At 40.5% G+C, this 10284-nt stretch overlaps 1 protein-coding gene across 1 annotated transcript in view; it reads left to right on the plus strand.

The window, feature by feature from the left end:
- Positions 1-10284, plus strand: part of LOC106883468 (germ cell-less protein-like 1) — a 49802-nt gene that overhangs the window by 312 nt on the left and 39206 nt on the right. The gene's annotated exons all lie outside the window — the stretch shown is intronic.

A 10284-nucleotide genomic window follows, 5' to 3' on the forward strand; every position in this document is an offset into this window, starting at 1 on the left:
CCCTTAACGTTTATTATACTCCAAATCTTAACGTTTATCGTACTCCAAATCCACGTATATACAACGTAGATGTATCTAAAATACACACTGTTTAACATGCGTCGACATTTGGCTGTAAAGAACGAAATGAATCACTTTTTTGTTTTTAATTATTTTCTTCAAGTGTCTATTAAAGTTCTTTTTCTTAATTATATCTAAACAAATATTTCTGCTCACAATTGTTTACATTTTGATATCGACAGTTAATATGATATTAATAAATCCAAATCGATTTTACCTTAGTACAACTTCTCACCTGGCTGCTAGAATTAATATTTAAATGATGGTTAATGTTTTGAGGTGTTAAAAAATAATGAAAGCAAAAGCGTTGTATATTTCCCTTTTAATCAACACCCTTTATGTCGTATCTTACTATTATAATTGATTCAAAGTCCAGTTTCTCGCGACTTAACACTTATTATAATTAAACTAACGTTTGGACATTTCATTTTAATAACATTGCGATGGCAATACATATGTAACCCAGTGGTTGATTGAGAGATATCACGAAGATTTCACCTTCATGTTATAAACCTTTAAGTAATCACCCTGTTGTGACCTATCCTTCTCCGAGCTATTGACCACTCCGAAAGTGCGAGAATTTAAGGAAGTGACTCTGAAAGTCGAACCTGCACCACCCAACTCGATTATTCATTTGTAGGTACAACGTCCATCCATGCTGGAATGTTTGGGTTTTGTTTATTGTTGAACGATGTTAATTCTTAACATAAACAAATGATTTGTAAACACTGAGTGATGGTAGCTTGATTTACGTACGGCCGTGGAAGAACAGCTGTTTTTAGCTTTAATTGGTGTAGAAAGGAAGATTGTTCATTAGCAGTTTTCAGTCGAAATTTCTTTTAATCTCAAGTCAACCATCGTTGAACAGACTTATCAAAAACATAGAAATGTAGTCCTGCCGAGGACTACATTATATAAAGTGTTCTTTTCTTTTCTAAAGATGGTAGTGTGTGGCTTGAGAAAAATTTAGCTGCTTTTTCTAGCATGTCGAATGACTACGTAGAGGCTCTCTCTTCACAGCAATAGAAACTATATTTCAAATTCTCGTTGAAAAAGTAAACAAAAGCAAACAGGTAAATAATTTATGGGTCGTAGTAAAACTTTTAGCTGTCAAAAGTACAACAGTTGATTTGAGGTGATCGGAACTTCCACGTAATTTTCATTAAACCGTTATTGCAAATATGTAATATGTCAATCGATCGAGCTGAAACATTATAGGACTATAATTTCTCCTCAGTTGTTCTCTGATAAAAATTGCTAGCCGTTTAGAAGGGGTGTTTAGAGGTGGGGTATCACGAGCAACTTTTCGAAGCCGGAAGCACTTTGGTTCCATGCAGTATAGAAGTGGTACTTATTTGATATAATGTTTTGCACACAGTTATCTGTTGTGTGTACGTGCCATTTTACACACACACACACATACATACATACGCACACACATATTTTATCCTTTACTCGTTTTAGTCTGACTGTGGCTATGCTGGGGCACTGCCTTGAAGGGTTTTTTTTTAGTCGAACAAATCGACCACAGAACTTCTTTTTTTTAGCCTAATACTTATTCTATCGGTCTGTTTTGCCGAACCGTTGAGTTACGGGGAGATAAACACACCAACACCGATTGTGAAGCGGCGGTGGGGTACAAACATACACACATATAGGCGCAGGAGTGGCCGTGTGGTAAGTAGCTTGCTTACCAACCACATGGTTCCGGGTTCAGTCCCACTGCGTGGCATCTTGGGTAAGTGTCTTCAACTATAGCTTCGGGCGGACCAAAGCCTTGTGAGTGGATTTGGTAGACGGAAACTGAAAGAAGCCTGTCGTATGTATGTGTGTGTGTGTGTTTGTCTCTCCGATGCTGGTATGTTTACGTCTCCATAACTTAACAGTTTGGCAAAAGAGACCAATAGAATAAGTATTAGGCTTACAAAGAATAAGTCCTGGGGTCGATTGGCTCTAAAGACGGTGCTCCAGCATGGCCACAGTCAAATGACTGAAACAGGTAAAAGAATAAAAGAATACAATTGGCTTCTTTCAGTTTCCATCTACCAAATCCACTCACAAGCATTTGGTTGACCTGAGGCCATAGTAGAAAAGGTGCCATGCAGTGGGACTGAAAACGGAACCAGGTGATTGGGAAGCAAGCTTCTTACCACACAGCCATAAAACATGTACCATATGTAGGCTAGCATTGGTTTTTACTGAATATATTTATTATTAGCAGAAAGAAATATTTGGTAAACACAGATCATGCAAATGTCATAATATAGCATCAGACTAATGGATTGAGTTATATGAGCTATTAAAAAAAATTTTTTTTTATAAATATAAACTATATATAAGAGGAATCAGTTCTAAAGTGCAAGAGAGGAGACTGTACTGGTGTATACGAAAGATGATAGTTAAGTGAGAAAATGCCAAGTGGATGCAATATATGGAAGAGAGAGACAAAAAACAATATAGGTTGAAGGAAGGATTTGAGCTCAGAACGTACAGAGCCAAAAGAAATGCTCAGCCTTTTAGCACTCAGATTAATGCTTATTAACTCATATTGTTTTGAATTAAACATGCATTATCATGTTGCTTCAAGATTTCAATGATGTGATTGTTTATTTTTTAGAATGACATAGGTTCGGTGTGAGAGGCTGGATCTGGCCAATTTGGACATAAAACTAATAGGATATTTCGGCCAGATATGGCCAGTTTAAATGCTAAAGGGTCAAAGCATTTTGTCTGACAAGCTAATGTTTTTGTTAGCTTGTTACCATAATAATAATAATCCTTTCTTTTATAGACACAAGGCCTGAAATTTTGGGGGAGGGGGTAAGTAGATTATATCAACCCCAGTGCTCAACAGGTACTTATTTTATTGACCTTGAAAAAATGAAAGGCAAAGTCAACCTCGGCAAAATGCTACTAAGCATTTTGTTCATGTGCTAATGATTCTGCCAGCTCACTGCCTTAATTATTATTTATTAAGGTTTGTGTGTCTGTGTTTGTCCCCCAACATCATTTAACAGCCGATACTGATGTGTTTATGTCCCCGTAACTTAGCGGTTTGGCAAAAGAGACCGATAGAATAAGTATTAGGCTTACAAAGAATAAGTCCTGGGGTCGATTTGCTCGACTAAAGGCGGTGCTCCAGCATGGCCACAGTCAAATGACTGAAACAAGTAAAAGAGTAAATTATAGCCAGCACAGATGTAGAGATAACTTTTACCATTTCAGCCAGCCATATCTGGCCCAAACATTCTACATATCTTATGTTCAAATCAGCCAGATCCAGCTTCTCCCGCCAACCCTACAATGTCATTCTAAAAATAAACACTCATATCATTGATATCTCAAAGCTACAAGTTTAATACATGATTAATTCAAAACAATATGAATAAATAAGTATTACATTTAACAGAGTAATCTGAACGCTAAAGGGTTAATAAATGATGAAAAGTGCACTGCTAACACAGTAGAACATGGTATTGACTTGTAACAATGTTTAATATACTTTGCAGTATATTATGGTTGCATAACAAAATACTGTGTCCCTACAAGTCATTAATAATAATGTTAGAAATTGAGAAATAACAAGACCTAATGAGGGAGTTGAAGAGGCTGTGGAAGGCAGAGGTGACTATTATTCTTATGGTAATCAATGCACTTGGCACAACACTCAAACTGCTAACTGCAAGGCTGAAAGGTATTAAAATTCAGACTAGTGGTATTGACCAGCAGGAAAGTGCAATCATGTATTACTCTCTTTACTCTTTTACTTGTTTCAGTCATTTGACTGTGGCCATGCTGGAGCACCACCTTTAGTCGAGCAAATCAACCCCAGGACTTATTCTTTGTAAGCCTAGTACTTATTCTATCGGTCTCTTTTGCTGAACCGCTAAGTTATGGGGGACGTAAACACACCAGCATCGGTTGTCAAGCGATGTTGTGGGGGACAAACACAGACACACATATATACATATATACGACGGGCTTCTTTCAGTTTCCATCTACCAAATCCACTCACAAGGCTTTGGTCGGCCCGAGGCTATAGTAGAAGACACTTGCACAAGGTGCCACACAGTGTGTCTGAATCCGGAACCATGTGGTTCGAAAGCAAGCCACTTACCACACAGCCACTCCTGCGCCTTTTTCTGTAAGAATCCTAAGAAAGATTCTTTAGATTTGAAGAGATTTGTTGTCACCAAACCTCAAGATAACATTTGTACTAACTAATATTGTCTGTAATAACTTCAATGATAACCCTTCCTAATTTTGGGACAAGGCCAGCAATTTTAGAGGAAGAGGTAAATTGGTTACTTCGAAATCTGTGTTCAACTGGTACTTATTTTATTGACCCTGAAAGGTTGAAAAGCGAAGTTGGCCCTGACAGAATTTGAACTCTGAACATAAAGAGCCAAAAGAAATGCTGCAAAGCATTTTGTCTGGCACAGTTACAATTTGCCTGCTCACCATCTCATTAATAATAATAATTCTACTAAAGTCACAAGGCCTGAAAGTTCGGGGTAGGGGGCTTGTTTATTACATCAACCCCAGTGTTCACTGGTACTTGTTTTATTGACCCTGTAAAGAGAAGAGGCAAAATCAACCTTGAGAGAATTTGAACTCAGAACATAAAGGCTGATGAAATGCTACTAAACATTTTGTCTGGCATGCTAGCAATTCTTCCAGGTCAATGCCTTTGTGTAATAATAATGCTTTCAAATTTTGGCATAAGGCGAGCAATTTTGAGGCAGGGATCTAATCAAATCACATTGACCCCCAGTGTTCAACTGGTACTTATTTTATTGACCCCAAAATATGAAAGGCAGAGTCACCCTCAGCAGAATGTGAACTGAGAATGTTGTTGTTGTTGTTGGCACTCTGTCGCTTACGACATCGAGGGTTCCAGTTGATCCGATCAACGGAACAGCTTGCTCATGAAATTAACGTGCAAGTGGCTGAGCACTCCACAGACACGTGTACCCTTAACATAGTTCTCAGGGATATTCAGTGTGACAAGGCTGACCCTTTGAATTACAGGCACAACAGAAACAGGAAGTAAGAGTGAGAGAAAGTTGTGATGAAAGAGTACAGCAGGGTTCGCCACCATCCCCTGCCGGAGCCTCGTGGAGCTTTAGGTGTTTGCGCTCAATAAACACTCACAACGCCCGGTCTGGGAATCGAAACCGCGATCCTATGACCGCGAGACTGCTGCCCCAACCACTGGGCCATTGCGCCTCCACAGCTGAGAATGTAAAGACAGATGAAATGCCACAAAGCATTTTGTCTGGTATGCTAACAATTCTGCCAGATTGCTGTCTTTATAATAATAAACCAATAATTATGAAATAATTCTTTCTACTATAGGCACAAGGCCTGAAATTTTGGTTGAGTGGGTTAGTTGATTACATCAAATCCAGTACTTCAGTAGTAGTTATTTTATCAACCTTGAACAGGTGAAAGGCAAACTTCAGTAGAATTTGAACTCAGAACCTACAAAGCTGGAAGAAATGTCATTAAGCATTTAGTCTGGTATACCTGCAATTGTGCCAGTTTGCCAATGGCAATGATTAGTGTAATATCCTGATTTTACTATGTTTGTAATTAATCAATTTATGTTCAGAAAAACATTTATTTTTCTGCTTTCATTCAGATATGTATTAGTTGACAGAAATAAATAGGTGCAGGCTGTGTGGTAAGTAACTTGTTTACCAACCACATGGTTCCGGGTTCAATTCCATTGCATGGCACCTTGGGCAAGTGTCTTCTACTATAGCCTCGGGCCAACCAAAGCCTTGTGAGTGGATGTAGTAGACGGAAACTGAAAGAAGCCTGTATATACATATATATACATGTATGTTTGTGTGTCTGTGTTTGTCCCCCAACATCGCTTGACAACCGATGGTGGTGTGTTTACGTCCCCGTAGCTTAGCGGTTCGGCAAAAGAGACCGATAGAATAAGTACCAGGCTTCCAAAGAATAAGTCCTGGCGTCGATTAACTCGACTAAAAAGGCGGTGCTCCAGCATGGCCACAGTCAAATGACTGAAAGAAGTAAAAGAGTAAACCACATCATCAAAATCTTGTAGCTACAAGTCAATGCAGGATTAATTTAAAACAATGTGAATGCAAAGGGGTTAAAGTGTGTTAGGAGAGATTTGGCTTGTAAGTTGGGTTGGTTAAGTAACCACCTAGAATCTTCTTCCGTGGACCCCCATATTGTTTGAAATCATCATCATTTTAATGTCTGCTTTTTCCATGCTTGCAAGAGTCAGAGAAAAGTATGTGGAGCCAGAGTTGTTACAGCTGGATACCATTTCTGGTACCACTCACAAGGCTTTGGTTGGCCCGAGGCTATAGTAGAAGACACTTGCCCAAGGTGCCATGCAATGGAATTGAACCCGGAACCATGTGGTTGGTAAACAAGTTACTTACCACACACGGAATTTTGTTGAGGTGGATTTTTCCACAACTGGACAATCTTCCTGTTGCCAATCCTCACCTGTTTCCAAGTGAGGTAATATTTTTCTCATGGTCAGTTCATGTACTTCCTTTTTTGACCACAGTACTTACTGTCTTTTTTTTTTTAAAGTCTGGTACTTATTCTAACATTCTTTTTTGCTTAACCACTAAGTTACAGGGACATAAACACACCCGCACTGGTTGTCAAGTGGTAGTGGGGCACAACACAGACACAAAGTCACGCACACATAAAACAGGCTTCTTTCAGTTTCCATCCACCAAATCAACTCATAAGGCTTTGGTCAGCCCTAGGTTGTAGTGTGATCTCAGGTGAAGGTATAAGGAAATGATAAGTAAGAAGGGAGTATAGAAGGAATAAGAGAGATAGAAAGGGTTATGACAGGGTCGAGAAGAAAGGGGGGATGAATAGAGTTGAAAAGGGTGATAGGGTAGGTCTGAGGCTGTCCAAGGTGTGAAAAGAAGGGGACAAGAAGGGAGCAATGGAGAGGAATATATATATGTACACACACACACACATAGCCAGTGGCGAGCTGGCAGAAACGTTAGCACGCCGGGCGAAATGCTTAGCAGTATTTCATCTGCCGCTACGTTCTGAGTTCAAATTCCGCCGAGGTTGACTTTGCCTTTCATCCTTTCAGGGTCGATTAAATAAGTACTAGTTACGCACTGGGGTCGATATAATCGACTTAATCCGTTTGTCTGTCCTTGTTTGTCCCCTCTGTGTGTAGCCCCTTGTGGGTAGTACAGAAATAACACACATATATTGTAAAAAGTGAAAATAGTTTTCATATGTGTAGTCGTATTGGTGAAGGAGTTGGTGTAGCTAATTCACCATTGTTATTGCTTTAACATCCACTTTTCTTGCATGAGTAAAACGGAATTTTGTTGAGGTGGATTTTTCCACAACTGGACAATCTTCCTGTTGCCAATCCTCACCTGTTTCCAAGTGAGGTAATATTTTTCTCATGGTCAGTCCATGTACTTCCTTTTTTGACCACAGTACTTACTGTCTTTTTTTTTTTAAAGTCTGGTACTTATTCTAACATTCTTTTTTGCTTAACCACTAAGTTACAGGGACATAAACACTCCCGCACTGGTTGTCAAGTGGTAGTGGGGCACAACACAGACACAAAGTCACGCACACATAAAACAGGCTTCTTTCAGTTTCCATCCACCAAATCAACTCATAAGGCTTTGGTCAGCCCTAGGTTGTAGTAGAAGACACTTGCCCAAGATATCATGCAATGAGACTGAACCCTGAACTATGTGGTTAGGAAGCAAACTTCTTACCTCACAGCCTTCCTTATATCTTTCATAGAAGATTGGACACAGACACCACTTGCATGATGGTGACACTCATTTACAGCTATCACATGATGTCAAGCCAAGGAGATAGTAACGCACAAGCACACTCACTCACCCTCTCCAATCCTCAGTCCACTCCCCATCACATCTTCACCATTCTCTCTCTCTCTCTCTCTCTCTCTCTCTCTCTCTCTTCACTCTCCCCTCCACACACACACACACCTGAGGCAGCCATGTTTCCTCTCTAACGTAATTTTTCTGTTCCTCAATACTAGTCTCCAACTCAGCTGAGGGGTTGTTTGTCCTGCAAGTTACTTGGTGACCCCGCCATTGCTAGTGCCATCCAGTACACTCTATAAAAGTACCCAGTACACTCTATAAAGTGCAACCACTTTACAGATTGTTAGAAATCACACCTAGTCATAGACACTATGCCAAAACAGACAACAGAGATTGGTGCAGTCTTCTGACTTGCCAATTCCTGTGGAGCTGTCTGACCCATGCCAGCATGGAAAACAGATGTTAAAAGAGGAGGATAATGATGATAATATGTGTGTGTGTGTGTGTTCCCATGCTACCGTATTTGCCCCCACCTCTCCAACTCCACCCTCCTCGCAGGCACCTATCATCATCCCAATCACATCACCAAGTCCTTTACCTGCACTTCCAGTAATGTCATTTACTGCATCTCCTGCTCTTACCTGTACATCTGCCAAACAGGATGCCACTTGGCTGACCGGTTTGCGGAGCACCTCCGAGACATCCAACTCAGCAACAACACCCTGATCTCATGCCATTTCTGCTCTACCAGTCATTCACCACAACATCTGTCTGTGTTTGGATTGTCTTTGCACAGGGGCCATCTGGACTCCCACCTTCGGAGAATTAATCTTCTCTCTTCACTCCTTTGCGCCACATAGGCTCGACTCTCCCCTCATCTCTTTATCTGACTCCTCCCTCTCTTCATCTGACATCTACTTTCTCTCTTCACTCCTACCCACCTCTCTTCCTCATAACTTTCACACACACACACACACACACACACCCAGACTTGTCAAAATCACTTCACTACTACCCATCTCCTCTCTTCCTTGTTACCCCCACCCCATCACCCCACTCCACACCACACACCATCATCCACCCACACCCACACAATCTCCAATAACGTCACCACACATACCACTATATGAGCACCAACATGTTACAGACACCCACACACGTACACACACATGCATACACTCACACACACAACCAGACTTGTCAAAGACTTGACAAAGTCACTGACCCCTATTCATACACACACACTTGCACATTCATACACAACATTGTCACACGCACACACACCTTCAGTTGGGGGTCACTGTCACTTTATTATCTCCCTTTCTTCCAACCTCTTCTTTCAAACTCCTTCTCTAATCAGTCACCATGCTTGACCGCTAAATCTACAGTTTTGCAACCTTTCATTTTATCATATAATTCGCCCAACGCCCCTGGGAGGCACATTATAGACTTTTATTGAAATCCAATTAGCCTATTATTGAACTGGATGTTCATGTCACATATATGCAAAGTTTCATGAATATTGGTTCAGTGGTTTAAGCACTAAGTTGGTAACAGACAGACAAACAGAAATTGCCATTTATATACAAGATATATATATATATTTTCACAGACATGTCTATGTGGTAAGCAGCTTGCTTCCCAACCACATGGTTCCAGGTTCAGCCCCACTGCATGGCACCTTGGGCAAGTGTTATATAAATGTATATATATTTATGTCTTTATGTCTGTGTTTGTCCCCCACCACTGCTTGACAACCAGTGAAAGTGTGTCTACATCCCTGTAATTTTGGGGTTCAGCAAAAGAGACTGAGAGAATGAGTACTAGGCTTTAAAAAAAAAATTAGTCCTGGAGTTGATTTGTTTAATTAAAACCCTTCAAGGTGGTGCTCCAGTATGGACACTGTCAAATAACTGAAACAAATAAGAAATGATATATATATATATATATGTATTGAAATATACAGATATGGAAATATTTTATTCTCAAATATATAATAATAATAATGCTGAATAGCATAAATAAGATAGAACATCCTTATCATCATCATCATCATCATCGTTTAGCGTCCGCTTTCCATACTAGCATGGGTTGGACGATTTGACTGAGGACTGGTGAACCGGATGGCTACACCAGGCTCCAATCTGATTTGGCAGAGTTTCTACAGCTGGATGCCCTTCCCAACGCCAACCACTCAGAGAGTGTAGTGGGTGCTTTTACGTGCTACCGGCACGAAGGCCAGTCAGGCGGTACTGGCAGCGGCCACGCTCAAAATGGTGTATTTTACGTGCCACCTGCACAGAAACCATTCCAGCGGCACTGGCATGATCTCGCTCGAATGTCTTTACACATGCCACCAGCATAAGTGCCAGGAAGGCGACGCTGG

This window comes from Octopus bimaculoides, chromosome 2 (genome assembly GCF_001194135.2).
Source record: "Octopus bimaculoides isolate UCB-OBI-ISO-001 chromosome 2, ASM119413v2, whole genome shotgun sequence".
Taxonomy (NCBI): Eukaryota; Metazoa; Mollusca; class Cephalopoda; order Octopoda; family Octopodidae; genus Octopus; species Octopus bimaculoides.